This window comes from Pseudophryne corroboree, chromosome 4 (assembly GCF_028390025.1).
Source record: "Pseudophryne corroboree isolate aPseCor3 chromosome 4, aPseCor3.hap2, whole genome shotgun sequence".
NCBI classification, from domain to species: Eukaryota; Metazoa; Chordata; class Amphibia; order Anura; family Myobatrachidae; genus Pseudophryne; species Pseudophryne corroboree.
The window spans coordinates 454,317,907-454,337,563 of record NC_086447.1 but is presented as its reverse complement, the minus strand read 5'-3'; positions in this window follow the sequence as shown (position 1 = coordinate 454,337,563).

The window sequence follows — 19,657 nt, the reverse complement described above, 5'->3', positions numbered from 1 at the left end:
GTTATTCTTGTCATTTGACCTAAAATTGATAACAATGTAGCAGCGGATTCTATGAGATGCAGATTGGTTTTATTTGTTTGTAATAATGTCACAGTTTTTTGTTCATTTTTTTTATGTATGTATTTATGGTTATAAGATGGATGATTTGACACTGCAGGTAGGCGGGATGCGGCTAACATGGTTTGCTGCTATGTGCACTTAGATTCTTTAGTTTAATCAGCTTACGATTCACGGGTTTCCGTGACAACGCTGGCGGCTTCCTGGTATACGAGCAGTGCCGCGTCTCCATGGTAACACACCCAGCAGTCTGTTCGGTGGTCCGCGTCACTTCCTCTTCCGGCAATAGCCGTGTATGCAGGGGGGAGTGGCGGAGGTCTGCGCGGACGCTGGCGGGAATACTGAATATTTTCCATTGGTGGGGGTAAGGTATAAAGTTTGTTTTGTGATCACTTGTTGTTATCCTGATGAAGGGGGACAACCCCGAAACGTTGATGATGTGATGATATATTAAAGCTTGGTTGCTTTATTTATGCACTACTTACCACGTCTCTGAGTGCCGCTTCCTGTTTATTTGCTGCATGTGCTGGGGCGCAGACCCCTCAAAGAAGGCACCAGAGCATCTACAATATTTATGGTTGGAGTGCCGGATCCTCTGCATGGATGTTCATTGACTGTGTGAGCCCTGGATCAGGTAGCATGGTGACATCAAGGCACCCGTCCTTTACATTAATTACCTTCAGAAAGGAATTTTTAGTATTTTTTGTGCACTTTATTCACTAAGCACTTTATTGTTGCACTAGCACTTTTTGAATCTGGACACTGTATGCACCTTATGGGAACTGCTACTATAAATTAAGGATATTGCTTTATCCTGGTCATTGTTTGTGCTTGTGGAATTTGCACTTTATGGAAACAGCTGCTATACACTAGGGATATTGCTTTATCCTAGTCAATTTTTTTTTTTTTTTTTTTTGCCTGTGGAATTTTAAGCCTGGTAATTTCACTATGGAACAAGGGGATATGATGTCTTATGTGCTGCAATGTGACAACTCAGATACTTTTAGTTACTCAGACATGGAGGCAGAGAACATCTTACACAAAGAAACTGCTTTCAATGTGGTCACTATTGATTCCCATGAGGAATTGTTCCAGGAATGGTATAAGCTTAGAAAGCGTGATCTGGACTTTACCTTTCACGGACGCACTTTATCTGACTATTTCCGCTCTAAATTAATTCCCCGCGGTTTTAGAATCCATAACATGCCCACCATTGGTCGCAACAGCATTCCTTTCTGCAAAAAGTGGATTTCAATTTTAAATAAATGTTCAATGGACCTGATTTTATTGGTAATCGAGGAATCCACAAGGGAATGCGCTGCTACCAAAGAAAAATTACTGGTGTTTGAGACTGCTAATAAAAAGAAATTAGAGAAAGATAAAACCGTTAATTGGGTGGAGAAATTGGAGACCCAAATACAGTCTTACCAAAATCAATTAATTAAATTTAAAAAACAGAAATTGTTGAAAGTCCAACAGGACTATGAGTTACACCGGGTATACTCTTGGCTGGGTTCTTCAAACAATGAACAGAGGGGCCCAGCAAAAACATCATATTATAAACGTAGGAATTTCTCTAGGAACACCGCCAGTTCGGCTAGTGAGACAGATGAACGTTCTTCTACTGCCTCAACATCAAGAAATTCACAATCCCCTTTAGGCGTGAACACCCGGGCAAGATATACCACCCGAAAAGGTCACGCATAAGGAGGGGCGGGCAACAAAGGCGGCAAGCACGCACAGAAGCCGCCAAAAGGGAAAAAGACTTAATCTTTAATCTTTCCTCATGCATTCTAACACCTTCTGAAATTGGGGTCTTGAGTAAGGGGCTGTCCTTCGTGCCCACAAACCAGCCAGATATGTTCTATGACAAGATTGAGAACTTTAAACTACAACGCACCCTCAAGCTCAGGGAATACCATGATAAAAAATTGGATATTTCTCCATCCGAAGTACTACCTCGAGAGTTACATAAACTTGGACCGAGATCGCAGTTTGAACCCATCACAACCAACCCCTCTATCAAAACGTTCTGCCGCATGGTGGAATCTATGCAATGTCCTAGCCCTAGTCAGATTCATCCCAATTTAACTAAACAAGAACGTTTAGCTCTTAAATCATTGGGAGAAAGGCAAGACATAATAATACGCGGTGCTGACAAGGGGGGTTCAATTGTTGTGTTGGGTATAGATGAATATCGTACTGAATGTATACGGTTGCTTAATGATATTGATACCTATTGTTTACTTGATCATGATCCAACAGATCAATATAAGAGCGAATTGGATTGTATTTTGGATAAGGCGGTCACTGATGGGGTTATTTCAAGTGGTATATGTGGTAAATTAAAAACTGGGTTCCCAAAAGTACCAATATTTTACACGATACCGAAAATCCACAAGAACCCACTAAGACCTCCTGGCAGGCCCATTGTGTCTGCCAGGGGGTCTTTGTGTGAGCCAGTATCCATATACTTAGACTTGTTCATACAACCATGCATCCAAAGTACCTTCTCCTACCTCAAAGATTCTACAATGTTGCTCAGACATTTGGAGGAGTTACAGATTGTACCTGCGACTGTCACTATGGTGACACTTGACGTCTCCAGCCTCTATACCTGCATTCCTCACCGGGCAGGTGTTGAGGCTGTGAGACATCTATTGGTCAATAATTCACTGTACAGGGGTCCTGATATAGAATTCTTTTTGAGCCTTCTCATGTTCACCCTCACGCACAATTATTTTTATTTGATGGCCGGTTTTACCGCCAGAAAACCGGCTGTGCTATGGGATCGGCAGTGGCACCGTCACTAGCCAACTCATTTATGTGGGAAGTGGAAAGAGAATTATTTTTTGAGAATGCTAGTATAGCGGAGGGCATGTTTGTGTACTACAGGTATATTGACGATCTCCTGGTGTTCTGGGACGGGGACTTGCAATGTTTACTCACACACATTGATAATCACAATAAGTCCTCTAGTCCAATTAAACTCACATATAACACCAGCACCACAGAGATTCATTATCTAGATATAAAAATTTTGATTGTCCAGCAACGGATACAAACAACATTGTATACGAAGCCTACGGACCGAAATAGCCTGCTTAGGTATAACAGCTTCCACCCAAGGTCTACTGTTAGGGGTCTGCCATATTCTCAATATTTGAGGGTATGTAGGACCACTAGTGACCCAGAGGATACCGTGAGGCAGTTGGAAATTATGACAAAAAAATTTCTAGACAAGGGCTATCCTATCCTTGAGCTGGAAAAAGCCAAAAACAGGGCAATAGGCCATACACGCCAAACCCTTTTGTCAGAGTCCAGCACAAAGCGTAAGAAGGAATCTTTACAGAACTCCATCCCGTGGATCACGGAATTTAATACACAAAGCACGGCAAAAAAGAAATATGTCAAATCATGGTGGCCGTTGGTGACATCTGATCCAGGCTTGAAAAGCCTGCATGGCACTCGCTTACTTGCAGGCCATTCTAGAAGTAAGAACATCAAGGACATTATTGTCCGGACCGACATCACGGGGTTAGGTCAAAACAAGACATCAAATTTTCTAACTAGAAAAAACGGATGCTATCGTTGTCTGGGATGCACGACATGTGGATACCTCCAGACAGGGGACACTGTTGTGCATGCCCAGACGGGTAAGAGATTTAAAATCGGATGGCCCCTTAGTTGTACCTCTAAATTTGTGATTTATGTGCTGTTCTGCCCATGCGGGCTCCAGTATGTAGGCAAAACGGTGTGCCAATTCAAAGAGAGGATGGCACAACATAGGGCGGCTATTAGAGCCGCACTTTCTACAGGGAATAGTGAACAACCGGTGGCACGCCATTTCGCCCGATTGGGACATGGTGTGGCCACCATACGTTATAAAATTATCGATCATGTACCTCTATCACTGCGACGTGGTGATAGACATAAAAGATTACTACAGCTGGAGGCCCGGTGGATTTACCGCCTGGACACCATGGCCCCTAAAGGCCTGAATGAGACCATGGGTCTCAATTGTTTTCTTTGAATGTGTCCATATTAGGCCGGTGTGGTATACATGTTTGACATAAGATGACACGGTATAAAACATTTACAGGGGTAACATATAATTGTTTAGAAATGATTCAAGTTTAAATTCATACCCGTGTATACATGTGTAGACAATGTATATACAGTTTATCATTAGACCTTTATGTACTTGTTGAGGTACCAGTTGTGTGTCACATGATATATACAATTTAGCATGTGAGAATGTTATTCTTGTCATTTGACCTAAAATTGATAACAATGTAGCAGCGGATTCTATGAGATGCAGATTGGTTTTATTTGTTTGTAATAATGTCACAGTTTTTTGTTGCGTTTTTTTATGTATGTATTTATGGTTATAAGATGGATGATTTGACACTGCAGGTAGGCGGGATGCGGCTAACATGGTTTGCTGCTATGTGCACTTAGATTCTTTAGTTTAATCAGCTTACGATGCACGGGTTTCCGTGACAACGCTGGCGGCTTCCTGGTATACGAGCAGTGCCGCGTCTCCATGGTAACACACCCAGCAGTCTGTTCGGTGGTCCGCGTCACTTCCTCTTCCGGCAATAGCCGTGTATGCAGGGGGGAGTGGCGGAGGTCTGCGCGGACGCTGGCGGGAATACTGAATATTTTCCATTGGTGGGGGTAAGGTATAAAGTTTGTTTTGTGATCACTTGTTGTTATCCTGATGAAGGGGGACAACCCCGAAACGTTGATGATGTGATGATATATTAAAGCTTGGTTGCTTTATTTATGCACTACTTACCACGTCTCTGAGTGCCGCTTCCTGTATTTTTGCTATATATATATATATATATTTTGCTGAAGGTAGGGTAGGCGTAATAAACCTACCGTTTCTTCACTACGATTGAAGAGTCTGACTGAGTGCCGTCTACCCTACCTTCAGCTACATTGGGGAACAGCACATTCCTCTAGGAGGGCACCGCAGCATTTGGGATTGTTGCATTGGGGAGTGCCGGGCTTACAGTGTATGTTTTATATATATATATATATATATATATGTACTTGCAAAGCAGTCGGCACTCCACAGCTCTATCCACAACTTGCTCCGTGCCAGCTCACAAAATATTCACATGAATCCAAGAAAGGACGGCACTGGATACAGCAATATGCAGAAAATTTGTATTCAAAGGCAACAGCCATTTCAGGGCATTAGCCCCTTCCTCAGGCCCAATACAAAGTGGTACAAACAAACACACAAAGAACACTTACCCCCTGTATACCTCCGGAGCGCGCCAGCTGCCGCATCTCCTCCTCGCGTCCCTGCTTCCGGGTGCTGAGCCGCCAGGTCACTTCCGCCCGGCGTGTCACTGTTGCCATGGAGACCCAGCGCTTGCGTGTCAGCCAGGCCCAGCCGCACATCAGTTGGATTTCAAAGGCCGCTCTCCCCGCTGGCAGGTGCTGTATGGAGGCGGACCGCCTAAGCGCCCCCTATGTAATAAAAGGCACAAGTGAACATCAAACATAAACAAAATATACACATGACATTAAGACATTGGGACATTCAGATAAAAACACAATACCCATTATGATATCATCATTGATGGAGACAGCAAATATGTTCCCTGCACTAAAGGCCATCTCACATAGATTGTTAACTACACTCAAAAAAGGCAGTTTGAAAAAATGTCAGTTTGAAAAATAGACCGCCCCCTAAGGCATCATCTAATGTGTGGAACAGTGAACACATATCATAGTATCGCTGATTGTTAGAATTCTATATAAACACATTCCAATTTATTTTATCATTGAGACCCCGGGGCCAGAAGGTGTCCAACCTCATGATCCACCGGGTCTCTTTTTCTAATAACATCTTGGCCCTGTCTCCTCCCCTCAAAGTAGCTGGCACATGTTCTATACCAAAATATTTTAGAGAATTAATGGTATGCTTAGCTGAGTGAAAATGTCGAGCCACCGGTTGATCTACCGGTTTGCCCTCCAAGGTCAATTTTATAGCTGAACGGTGAGCCGCCATACGTTCACTAAGTTTGCGCGTAGTCTGCCCGATGTAGTAAAGCCCACACGGGCAGACTATCACATACACTACATGTGACGTGCTGCATGTAATTACCTGTCTGATGGTGAACTTCACATCCCGATATGGATGTTTGAACTCTTTACATGCAACCATATGTTTAGATGTAGCACATTTGGGACAGCGGTAACACCCCGGGGATTTTTTCTGAATATTTACCTCATCCAGACCCTTCATACCCGAAATGCCTGTCTTTACAACTAGATCACGGAGATTCGCACCTCTCCTAAATGCTGTGATAGGTTTAATTTTTTTAAAGGATACCAAATCTGGATCAGAGACCACTATCGGCCAGAGGGCTTGTGATGTCCTGCGGACGATAGGACTAGCTGTTGAAAAATCACTGGGCCAGGGAAAAATATCCCTGGTTTTTTTCTGTACTGGATGCAGCAATTCTTTCCTGGACATTTGAAGGACCCTACTCTTTTGTTTTTGTAATAGTGACCCGTCATATCCCCTAACCAAAAATTTAGAGATCATATTATCTAGCAGGTCAGGAATTTTTGTTCTGTCACTCGTGATGCGCGCCACCCGCATCATTTGGGACAGGGGAAGGCCCCGTTTCAATGGTTCAGGGTGTTGGCTAGAGGCCATTAACAACGTGTTCCTATCTGTGGGTTTGGAAAATATTTCTGTGGAAATAACACCTTGTTCTAAGATGATTTTTACATCAAGAAAAGTAGCTTCCCTTTCATCACAAGTATATGTAAATTTAATGGGTGAGGGTGAGGAATTGATGTTAACCATAAGATCTTCAAATACCTCCTTTCCACCACTCCACAGAAGGAAGACATCATCAATGTACCTGGTGTACAATATAGAAACATAAACATAGAAACATAGATTTTGTCGGCAGATAAGAACCACTTGGCCCATCTAGTCTGCCCCTTTTTTTTTTTTATATTATTTTTATCTCTAACCTTATTTGATCCTTATTTCTTTGTAAGGATATCCTTATGTCTATCCCATGCATGTTTAAATTGCTCTACTGTCTTAGCCTCTACCACCTTTGATGGGAGCCTATTCCACTTGTCCACTACCCTTTCTGTGAAATAATTTTTCCGCAAATTTCCCCTGAACCTCCCCCCCTCCAGTCTCAGTGCATGTCCTCGTGTCCTATTGCTTCTCTTCATTTGGAGAATGTTGCCCTCCTGGACTTTGTTAAAACCCTTGATATATTTGAAAGTTTCTATCATGTCCCCCCTTTCCCTTCTCTGCTCCAAACTATACATATTGAGATTTCTTAGTCTTTCTGGGTATGTTTTGTGATGTAGGCCATGCACCATTTTAGTTGCCCTCCTTTGTATAGTTTCTAATGTGTTAATATCCTTTTGAAGATATGGCCTCCAGAACTGAATACAGTATTCTAGATGAGGCCGTACCAATGACCTATACAGTGGCATTATTACTTCTTTCTTTCTGCTGCTGATTCCTCTCCCAATGCAGCCAAGCATCTGACTAGCCTTCCTCATTGCCTTGTTACATTGCTTACCTGCCTTTAAGTCATCTGAAATAGTGACTCCTAGATCCCTTTTCTCCTCAGTAGTTTCCAGTATAGTGCCATTAATACTGTATTTAGCTTTAGGATTTTTGAGACCCAAGTGCATGATTTTGGATTTTTTGGCATTAAACTGTAATTGCCAGACTCTTGACCATTCCTCTAATCTACCTAGATCCTCAATCATTTGTTTTACCCCACCTGGTGTGTCTACCCTGTTCCATACCTTTGTGTCATCTGCAAAAAGGCATACTTTCCCTTTAATGCCATTTGCAATGTCACCAATAAAGATATTAAAAAGCACTGGTCCAAGTACAGATCCCTGGGGTACTCCACTGGTAACATTTCCCTCCTGTGAATGCACTCCATTTACCACAACTCTCTGTTTTCTATCCTTCAACCAAGATCTTATCCATTCAATAATCCTAATATCCAATCCCAAACTTTCAAGTTTATTTAGCAGTCTGCGATGTGGAACTGTGTCAAAAGCCTTACTAAAGTCTAGATAAGCTATATCCATGGCTCCACCTTTATCCATCACTTTAGTCACACAATCAAAAAAGTCAATAAGATTTGTTTGACATGATCTCCCCCCAGTGAATCCATGCTGTTTGGGATCCAGTAAATTGCCGGATTTGAGATAATCTACAACTCTTTCTTTTAAGAGTGTTTCCATCAATTTCCCTACTACTGATGTAAGACTCACTGGTCTGTAGTTGTTTGCCTCTTCCTTGCTTCCACTTTTGTGCAGTGGGACTACGTTTGCTCTTTTCCAGTCTAATATTGTCAGCCACCCTATGGTCCAGGAAAAACATCCTGTTCTCCTCTTTAAACATAAAAATGTTAGCATACGAGGGTGCTACCGATGATCCCATCGCGCACCCTCGTAGCTGTAAATAGAACTCACTATCAAACAGGCAATAGTTCCTGTATAATGTGAGCACCAGTAATGTAAGAAACAAAGTATGATTAAATGCTGTTGTGGCCAAATTATTCCCAAGAAAACCCTGCATCGCCCTCATCCCGTCATGATACGGGATGGAAGTATAAAGGCTACACACATCTAGGCAGCATATCAACGTGCCTGGTGCCAATTTTTGTAGATCCTGTAATTTAAGAATACATGAGTTAGTGTCCTTGAGAAATGTTTTTGGGACCGGTAGGAGGGGCTGGAGAATACTATCGAGGAGTTGTGACACTGGTTGGTAAAACGAGTCTCTTGCAGAAATGATCGGTCTTCCCGGAGGTCCCGTTCGATGTTTGTGGAGCTTAGGAATTGTATATAGCAATGGGCTTTTTGGATGGGCTACACACAGAGCTTTATACACCTTCTCTGGTAAGTGTCCCTCATCTTTTGCTTTTCCCAAGATGGCAAAGAGTTCCTGCTGATACTCTATAACCGGGTTTCCCCGCAACTTGCGGTATGCTCCTTCCTCCATCAGTTGTGACAAAGCCTCCTCACGGTAATACTCAATGTCTAAAATGACTATGGCTCCGCCTTTGTCGGCGGGCCGGATGACAATGTCACTGTATGATTGCAGATCAGTAAGTGCCCGTCTCTCCTCGGTAGATAAATTCCGCTTGATCTTGGCAGGTGCTGCCACATACTTGTTAATGGAATCATCCATAAGTCTGCCGAATGTTTTGATGGAGGGATTAGATGAGACAGGGTCAAAATTTGACCTAGATTTTTTCTTCAAAAAGGTATCAAAGATGGAGGCTTTCCCAGCCTCCTGTGGTGTGTTTTGGAAGAATTCCTTCAACCGAAGCTTCCTTGTAAATCTATGAAGATCCCTGGACCAGGCGAATGGATCATGTAGATTGGTAGGCACAAAACTGAGTCCCTTACTGAGGACACAGATTTCGTCAGATGTCAATGTTCTTTTAGAGAGATTGAAAACTAAATGTTGGTCTTCCTTTGGGCCGCCTTTCTGACGCCTTTTGATCTGGCCACCCCGACGGGTGGGATTGCATCGGTTTGTGCATGCCCATCTCGGGGGCCCCGGTCCAAAGGGACACCACCAGCCGAATCATCCGTTTCAGAGAAGGCAAAATCACTATCACTGCTTGATTTTGCACTTTTATTGCCCTGTCTCTGCCTCTGCCAGGGGCGACGTCTTTGGGACGGCCTTGGTCTGTCCAACGAGTCCATGCCTGTCAGCCATCTATAAATTTATTGTCGTCGTAATCTTGGTCAACCGTCATTATTTTATTTTGTTTAAATTTTAATAAATCACAACGGTACTGGTCACACTGGGATTCTAGTTTTCCCATCCAATCTTGTGATTCATCCTGTTCCAACACTTTTAAACTCTCTTTTTCAAATGCAGCAATCCTATGCCTGGTGACCTCTAGTTCTCTGTTAGCTTCTTCAATCACGAGAATCATGAGGTCAAAAGCACACCTGTTCAAATTTCCTATCCATTTTCTTACAAAGTCGGGGTTATGCCACCCAATCGTGGGCACGTTCCGAACCCGGAAACCTCTGGGAATCTTATGTTCTTTATAATATTCAGTAAGTGAGATTCCGTGTAATAAAAAATCAATCTCCCGACGTTTATATTTCATCAGTGGATCAATATTATATTGTACACCAGGTGATGATGTCTTCCTTCTGTGGAGTGGTGGAAAGGAGGCATTTGAAGATCTTATGGTTAACATCAATTCCTCACCCTCACCCATTAAATTTACATATACTTGTGATGAAAGGGAAGCTACTTTTCTTGATGTAAAAATCATCTTAGAACAAGGTGTTATTTCCACAGAAATATTTTCCAAACCCACAGATAGGAACACGTTGTTAATGGCCTCTAGCCACCACCCTGAACCGTTGAAACGGGGCCTTCCCCTGTCCCAAATGATGTGGGTGGCGCGCATCACGAGTGACAGAACAAAAATTCCTGACCTGCTAGATAATATGATCTCTAAATTTTTGGTTAGGGAATATGACGGGTCACTATTACAAAAACAAAAGAGTAGGGTCCTTCAAATGTCCAGGAAAGAATTGCTGCATCCAGTACAGAAAAAAAACAGGGATATTTTTCCCTGGCCCAGTGATTTTTCAACAGCTAGTCCTATCGTCCGCAGGGCATCACAAGCCATCTGGCCGATAGTGGCCTCTGATCCAGATTTGGTATCCTTTAAAAAAATTAAACCCATCACAGCATTTAGGAGAGGTGCGAATCTCCGTGATCTGGTTGTAAAGACAGACATTTCGGGTATGAAGGGTCTGGATGAGGTAAATATTCAGAATAAATCCCCGGGGTGTTACCGCTGTCCCAAATGTGCTACATGTAAACATATGGTTGCATGTAAAGAGTTCAAACATCCATATCGGGATGTGAAGTTCACCATCAGACAGGTAATTACATGCAGCACGTCACATGTAGTGTATGTGATAATCTGCCCGTGTGGGCTTTACTACATCGGGCAGACTACGTGCAAACTTAGTGAATGTATGGTGGCTCACCGTTCATCTATAAAATTGACCTTGGAGGGCAAACCGATAGATCAACCGGTGGCCCGACATTTTCACTCAGCTAAGCATACCATTAATTCTCTAAAATATTTTCGTATAGAACATGTGCCGGCTACTTTGAGGGGAGGAGACAGGGCCAAGATGTTATTAGAAAAAGAGACCCGGTGGATCATGAGGTTGGACACCTTCTGGCCCCGGGGTCTCAATGATAAAATAAATTGGAATGTGTTTATATAGAATTCTAACAATCAGCGATACTATGATATGTGTTCACTGTTCCACACATTAGATGATGCCTTAGGGGGCGGTCTATTTTTCAAACTGACATTTTTTCAAACTGACTTTTTTGAGTGTAGTTAACAATCTATGTGAGATGGCTTTTAGTGCAGGGAACATATTTGCTGTCTCCATCAATGATGATATCATAATGGGTATTGTGTTTTTATCTGAATGTCCGAATGTCTTAATGTCATGTGTATATTTTGTTTATGTTTGATGTTCACTTGTGTCTTTTATTACATAGGGGGCGCTTAGGCGGTCCACCTCCATACAGCGCCTGCCAGCAGGGAGAGCGGCCTTTGAAATCCAACTGATGTGCGGCTGGGCCTGGCTGACACGCAAGCGCTGGGTCTCCATGGCAACAGTGACGCGCCGGGCGGAAGTGACCTGGCGGCAAGGCACCCGGAAGCAGGGACGCGAGAAGGAGATGCGGCAGCTGGCGCGCTCCGGAGGTATATAGGGGGGTAAGTGTTCTTTGTGTGTTTGTTTGTACCACTTTGTATTGGGCCAGAGGAAGGGGCTAATGCCCTGAAACGGCTGTTGCCTTTGAATACAAATTTTCTGCATATTGCTGTCTCCAGTGCCGTCCTTTCGTGGATTCATATATATATATATATATATATATATATAAAGGGCCCCAGATATTGCACTCTCTAATGCAGTGATTTTCAACCTTTTTCAACTCACGGCACACCGAACAATAGTTTTTAATTGCCAAGGCACACCACCAGTCCTCCACGGGGAAAAACACACACATTGGCCCCCACGGTAATAAAAGAAACACACGGGCACTCACAATAATAAAATAAATACATTCGCCCCCACAGAAAAACCCCACACACATTTGGCCCCTCAGAATAAAAAAACAAACACTGGCCCCCTCAGAATAAAAAAAACAAACAATGGCACCCTCAGAATAAAGAAAACAAACACTGGCCCCCTCAGAATAAAAAAAATAAACACTTGTCCTCTCAGAAAAAAACAAACAAACACTGGCCCCCTCAGAATAAAACAAACAAACACTTGTCCTCTTAAGGCCCATACACACTTGACGATAAAATGAACGATGTCGTTCATTTCAGCCCTCATGAACGACGTCGTTCATTATATCGTCAAGTGTGTATGCATCCAACGACCAACGATGCGCGGCCCCGCGGGACGTTAACGTCCATCGTTCATCTGTGGAGCATGTATGCTCAATTTCCACTATGGTCGTTACCGACCAGAGACGACGTTGAATGTGTATGGTGTGAAAGACCAACGACCAACGACCAAGCCACTGTTCACCAGCTCATTATTTTAATAAACTGTTCAGCTTGGATGCTTTAACGATGAATGGTCTATGGTCTTTGGTCTTTCGTCTTTGGTCTTTCATCTTTCGTCTTTGGTCTTTCATCTTTCGTCTTTGGTCTTTCATCTTTCGTCTTTGGTCGTTGGTAGTGTGTATGCTCATGTGGTTTGCTCAGCTGTTCAAGGGAAGTTCAAGGGAAGTCGTTAACGACGGTCGTTAACGATGTGTGCATCGTCAAGTGTGTATGGGCCTTGAGAAAAACAAACAAACACTTGCCCCCTCAGAATAAAAAAAACAAACACTTGCTCCCTCAGAAATAAAAACAAGCACTGGCCCCTCAGAATAAAAAAACAAACACTGGCCCCCTCAGAAATAGAAGCAAACACTTGCCCCCTCAGAAATAAAAACAATACATTGGTTGCTACCTCCTGGTAGAAGAGAAAGGAGCTCAGGGCCCTCATCGGCTCACAGTGCAGAGCTGTGAGCGGTAGACAGGCAGACAGGCATGCAGGCTAGCTAGCTGGCGAGTGGGGCCGAAGTGCGGGATGTTTGGCAGACGGTTGTACAGGCTGGCAGGTGGGCATGCAGCCAGCCATGCTATGTGGCGCGCATGACCTATGATGTCATGCTGTCGCGTTGCTATAGGTCCCGGCTCAGGCATTCCCAGAAGAGCCTAGCGCACCCGTGTGTCTGCTGTCTGGGTCCACAGTTAGTGAAGGCGGCTCTGACTCTGCGGCACACTTGTCAACCAGCTGCATCACACTAGTGTGCCGCGGCACATGGGTTAAAAACGCTGCTCTAATGGTTAGTCAAACCAATGAGGCCACACCCCCTCTGTGGACTGGTCACTCCCCTAAACATGGGCCTCTACCACTGCATCCCCCCGGTGGGCCCTACATGCCGCAGTTCAACACTGATGTGCACAATAATTTATTGCAAGCATTATGGGGTCTATTTATTAAGCCATGGATGAAGATAAAGTGGCCAGAGATAAAGCACCAGCCAATCACCTCCTACCTGTGTTTGAAAAATGACAGTTAGGAGCCGATTGGCTGGTACTTTATCTCCTCCCACATTATCTCCACCCAAGGCTTAGTAAATAGACCCCTATTTCACACAATGGGCCGGATGTAATGACACCTGAAATCACCGGAGGAGCGAGATGCCAGTCGATCTCTGACTTTTTTTAATGGGCCAATCACTTACAAGGCAAAACTATTAGTATATTGATATGTACTCAAGGAAACGTTTGATCTATATGATTACAGACCACAATAAATGATTTATGCAGGTACTATAATTATACGCGGACTACAGCAGTATTCTTTCGTAGATCTATATACTTTTTAAATATTTTGCTTATTGATTTATCTGTGTTTATAAATTATATTTTAATACATATTAATAAAAGTTAAATGTAATTATGTGTGCATCAAGAAATGACAACTCTCCCTCTTTTGGTTCAAGTAAATATTGAATTTTTGTTATCAATGATAGCACCCCCTGGTGATATGAAAATATAATTAAATATTTATACTGTATATTAGGGGTCTCTCTCTTTTTCCACATAACTCTGTCTAAAATTACCATACATACCTGTGCAGATGAGGGAGTTCTTTGCTTCATTTACTACATGCCATGTAACCTTCATGCCTGTCTCCATCCGCCATACCCCAGGTTATTGCCCCTCTGCATAAGAAAAGATGTGCATTCTAGTTTTTATGCCATTATGCTCTTTACTTGCATTGTAGTGGTAATATCTTAAAAAAATCTGTTGCATTTGTTCAGTGTGATGAGGCGATTGGGAAATACTGTCAAATGTATTGATGTTTACAGGTGTGTTAGTAATCATACAGTATGTACAAAGAAAGTGCAAGTTTATGAACTGCCTATATTATTGCGTTATCCTTTGTATGTGTTTCAATGTATGAAAAACTCATCATAATTTAATATCAACTGTAATATACTATACACCTAAATAATTTGCAGTAATTACAACTTTTCCTTCAGAATTTGCTGGATATCTAATGTAGAGATGTGCACCGGAAATTTTTCGGGTTTTGTGTTTTGGTTTTGGATTCGGTTCAGCGGCCGTATTTTGGCAAAACCTCCCTGAAAATTTTTTGTTGGATTCGGGTGTGTTTTGGATTCGGGTGGGGTTTTCTTTAAAAAAAAACCCTCAAAAACAGCTTAAATCATAGAATTTGGGGGTAATTTTGATCCTATAGTATTATTAACCTCAATAACCATAATTTCCACTCATTTCCAGTCTATTCTGAACACCTCACACCTCACAATATTACTTTTAGTCCTAAAATTTGCACTGAGGTCGTTGGATGACTAAGCTAAGCGACCCAAGTGGGCGGCACAAACACCTGGCCCATCTAGAAGTGGCACTGCAGTGTCAGACAGGATGGCACTTAAAAAAATAGTCCCCAAACAGCACATGATGCAAAGAAAAAAAGAGGTGTACCAAGGTCGCTGGATGGCGGTCGCTGGATGGCTAAGCTAAGCGACCCAAGTGTCCGGAACAAACACCTGGCCCATCTAGGAGTGGCACTGCAGTGTCAGACAGGATGGCACTTAAAAAAATAGTCCCCAAACAGCACATGATGCAAAGAAAAAAAGAGGTGCACCAAGGTCGCTGGATGGCTAAGCTAAGCGACCCAAGTGGCCGGCACAAACACCTGGCCCATCTAGGAGTGGCACTTCAGTGTCAGACAGGATGGAACTTAAAGAAATTGGCCCCAAACAGCACATGATGCAAAGATAGATAAAAAAAGAGGTGCAAGATGTTTTTGTCCTTGGGCCCTCCCACCCACCCTTATGTTGTATAAACAGGACATGCACTCTTTAACAAACCAATCATTTCAGCCACATTTCACGACTGTGGCTGAAATGACAGGTTGGTTTGGGCTCCCACCAAAAAAAGAAGCAATCAATCTCTCCTTGCTCAAACTGGCTCTACAGAGGCAAGATGGCGACCTCATCATCATCCTCCAATTCCTCGCCCCTTTCACTATGTACATCCCCCTCCTCACAGAGTATTAATTCGTCCCCACTGGAATCCACCATCACAGTTCCCTGTGTACTTTCTGGAGGCAATTGCTGGTAAATGTCTCCATGGAGGAATTGATTATAATTCATTTTGATGAACATCATCTTCTCCACATTTTGTGGAAGTAACCTCGTACGCCGATCGCTGACAAGGAGACCGGCTACACTAAACACTCTTTCAGAGTAAACACTGGAGGGGGGCAACTTAGGTAAAATAAAGCCAGTTTGTGCCAGGGCCTCCAAATTGCCTCTTTTTCCTGCCAGTATACGTACGGACTGTCTGACGTGCCTACTTGGATGCTGTCACTCATATAATCCTCCACCATTCTTTCAATGGTGACAGAATCATATGCAGTGACAGCAGACAACATGTCAGTAATCGTTGGCAGGTCCTTCAGTCAGCACTCGCTCCAGACTGCCCTGCATCACCACCAGCGGGTGGTTTTGGAAATCTGATCCTTCTCCTGGCAGCTCCAGTGGCGGTAGAAAATGAAGGAGGAGCTGTTGGCAGGTCACGTTCCACTTGACTTGACAAGTGTCTCACCAGCAGATCTTTGAACCTCTGCAGACTTGTGTCTGCCGGAAAGAGAGATACAACATAGGCTTTAAACCTACGATCGAGCACGGTGGCCAAAATGTAGTGCTCTGATTTCAACAGATTGACCACACGTGAATCCTGGTTAAGCGAATGAAGGGCTCCATCCACAAGTCACACATGCCTAGTGGAATCGCTCCGTTTTAGCTCCTCCTTCATTCTCTCCAGCTGCTTCTGCAAAAGCCTGATGAGGGGAATGACCTGACTCAGGCTGGCAGTGTCTGAACTGACTTCACGTGTGGCAAGTTCAAAGGGTTGCAGAACCTTGCACAACGTTGAAATCATTCTCCACTGCGCTTGAGTCAGGTGCATTCCCCCTCCTTTGCCTATATTGTAGGCAGGTGAATGGCCTTTTGCTGCTCCTCCAGCCTCTGAAGCATATAGAGGGTTGAATTCCACCTCATTACCACCTCTTGCTTCAGCTGATGGCAGGGCAGGTTCAGGAGTGTTTGCTGGTGCTCCAGTCTTCGGCACACGGTGGCTGAATCCCGAAAGTGGCCCGCAATTCTTCGGGCCACCGATAGCATCTCTTGCATGCCCCTGACGTTTTAAAAAAAATTCTGCACCACCAAATTCATTGTATGTGCAAAACATGGGACGTGCTGGAATTTGCCAACATGTAATGTACGCACAATATTGGTGGTGTTGTCCGATGTTACAAATCCCCAGGAGAGTCCAATTGGGGTAAGCCAATCTGCGATGATGTTCCTCAGTTTCCGTAAGAGGTTGTCAGTGGTGTGCCTCTTATGGAAAGCGGTGATACAAAGCGTAGCCTGCCTAGGAACGAGTTGGCGTTTGCGAGATGCTGCTACTGGTGCCGCCGCTGCTGTTGTTGCTGCGGGAGGCAATACATCTACCCAGTAGGCTGTCACAGTCATATAGTCCTGAGTCTGCCCTGCTCCACTTGTCCACATGTCCGTGGTTAAGTGGACATTGGGTACAACTGCATTTTTTAGGACACTGGTGACTCTTTTTCTGACGTCTGTGTACATTCTCGGTATCGCCTGCCTAGAGAAGTGGAACCTAGAGGGCATTTGGTACCGGGGAAACACTACCTCAATAAAATCTTTAAGTCCCTGTGAACTAACGGCGGATACCGGACGCATGTCTATCACCAACACAGCTGCCAAGGCCTGAGTTATCCGCTTTGCAACAGGATGACTGCTGTGATATTTCATCTTCCTCGCAAAGGACTGTTGGACAGTCAATTTCTTACTGGAAGTAGTACAAATGGTCTTCCGACTTCCCCTCTGGGATGATGATCGACTCCCAGCAGCAACAACAGCAGCGCCAGCAGCAGTAGGCATTGCACTCAAGGATCCATCGGAGGAATCCCAGTCAGGAGAGGACTCGTCAGACTTGCCAGTGACATGGCCTACAGGACTATTGGCGTTCCTGTCTAAGGAGGAAATTGCCACTGAGGGAGTTGGTGGTGTGGTTTGCAGAAGCTTGGGTACAAGAGGAAGAAGGGATTTAGTTGTCAGTGGACTGCTTCCGCTGTCACCCAAAGTTTTTGAACTTGTCAATGACTTCTAATGAATGCGCTCCAGGTGACGTATAAGGGAGGATGTTCCTAGGTGGTTAACGTCCTTACCCCTACTTATTACAGCTTGACAAAGGCAACACACGGCTTGACACCTGTTGTCCGCATTTCTGTTAAAATAATTCCACACCGAAGAGGTGATTTTTTTTGGATTTTGACCAGGCATGTCAAAGGCCATATTCATCCCACAGACAACAGGTGTCTCCCCGGGTGCCTGACTTAAACAAACCACCTCTCCATCAGAATTCTCTTTGTCAATTTCCCCCTCAGCGCCAGCAACACCCATATCCTCATCCTGGTGTACAACAACTGTGACATCTTCAATTTGACTATCAGGAACTGGACTGTGGGTGCTCCATCCAGCACTTGCAGGGGGCGTGCAAATGGTGGAAGGAGCCACCTCTTCCCGTCCAGTGTTGGGAAGGTCAGGCATCGCAACCGACACAATTGGACTCTCCTTGGGGATTTGTGATTTAGAAGAACACACAGTTCTTTGTTGTGCTTTTGCCAGCTTAACTCTTTTAATTTTTCTAGCGGGAAAATGAGTGCTTCCATCTTCATGTGAAGCTGAACCACTAGCCGTGAACATAGGCCAGGGCCTCAGCCGTTCCTTGCCACTCCATGTCGTAAATGGCATATTGGCAAGTTTACGCTTCTCCTCAGATGCTTTTCATTTAGATTTTTGGGTGATTTTACTGAACTTTTGTTTTTTGGATTTTACATGCTCTCTACTATGACATTGGGCATCGGCCTTGGCAGACGACGTTGCTGGCATTGAATAGTCTCTGCCATGACTAATGGCAGCAGCTTCAGCACTAGGTGAAAGTGGATCTTGATCTTTCCCTATTTTACACTCCACATTTTTGTTCTCCATTTTTTAATGTGTGGAATTATATGCCAGTAATATATCAATAGCAATAGCCTACTGTACTGTACTACTATATACTGATGGTCATCAAAATGTTGCACTGTACTACTATATATTGCTCACAACAATGCAGCACAGATATGGATACTTGAAGTGACACGGAGCTGCAAGATACAGCAATGGCCTACTGTACTGTACTACTATATATACTGGTGGTCACCAAAATGATGCACTGTACTTCTATATACTGCTCACAACAATGCAGCACAGATATGGATACTTGAAGTGACACAGAGCTGCAAGATACAGCAATGGCCTACTGTACTGTATTACTATATATACTGGTGGTCACCAAAATGCTGCACTGTACTACTATATACTGCTCACAACAATGCGGCACAGATATGGATACTTGAAGTGACACGGAGCTGCAAGATACAGCAATGGCCTACTGTACTGTACTGTACTGTACTACTTTATATACTGGTGGTGACCAAAATGCTGCACTGTACTACTCTATACTGCTCACAACAATGCAGCACAGATATGGATACTTGAAAGTGACACAGAGCTGCAAGAAACAGCAATGGCCTACTGTACTGTACTACTATATATACTGGTGGTCACCAAAATGCTGCACTGTACTACTATATACTTCTCACAACAATGCAGCACAGATATGGATACTTGAAAGTGACACAGAGCTGCAAGAAACAGCAATGGCCTACTGTACTGTACTACTATATATACTGGTGGTCACCAAAATGCTGCACTGTACTACTATATACTTCTCACAACAATGCAGCACAGATATGGATACTTGAAGTGACATGGAGCTGCAAGATACAGCAATGGCCTACTGTACTGTACTACTATATATACTGGTAGTCACCAAAATGC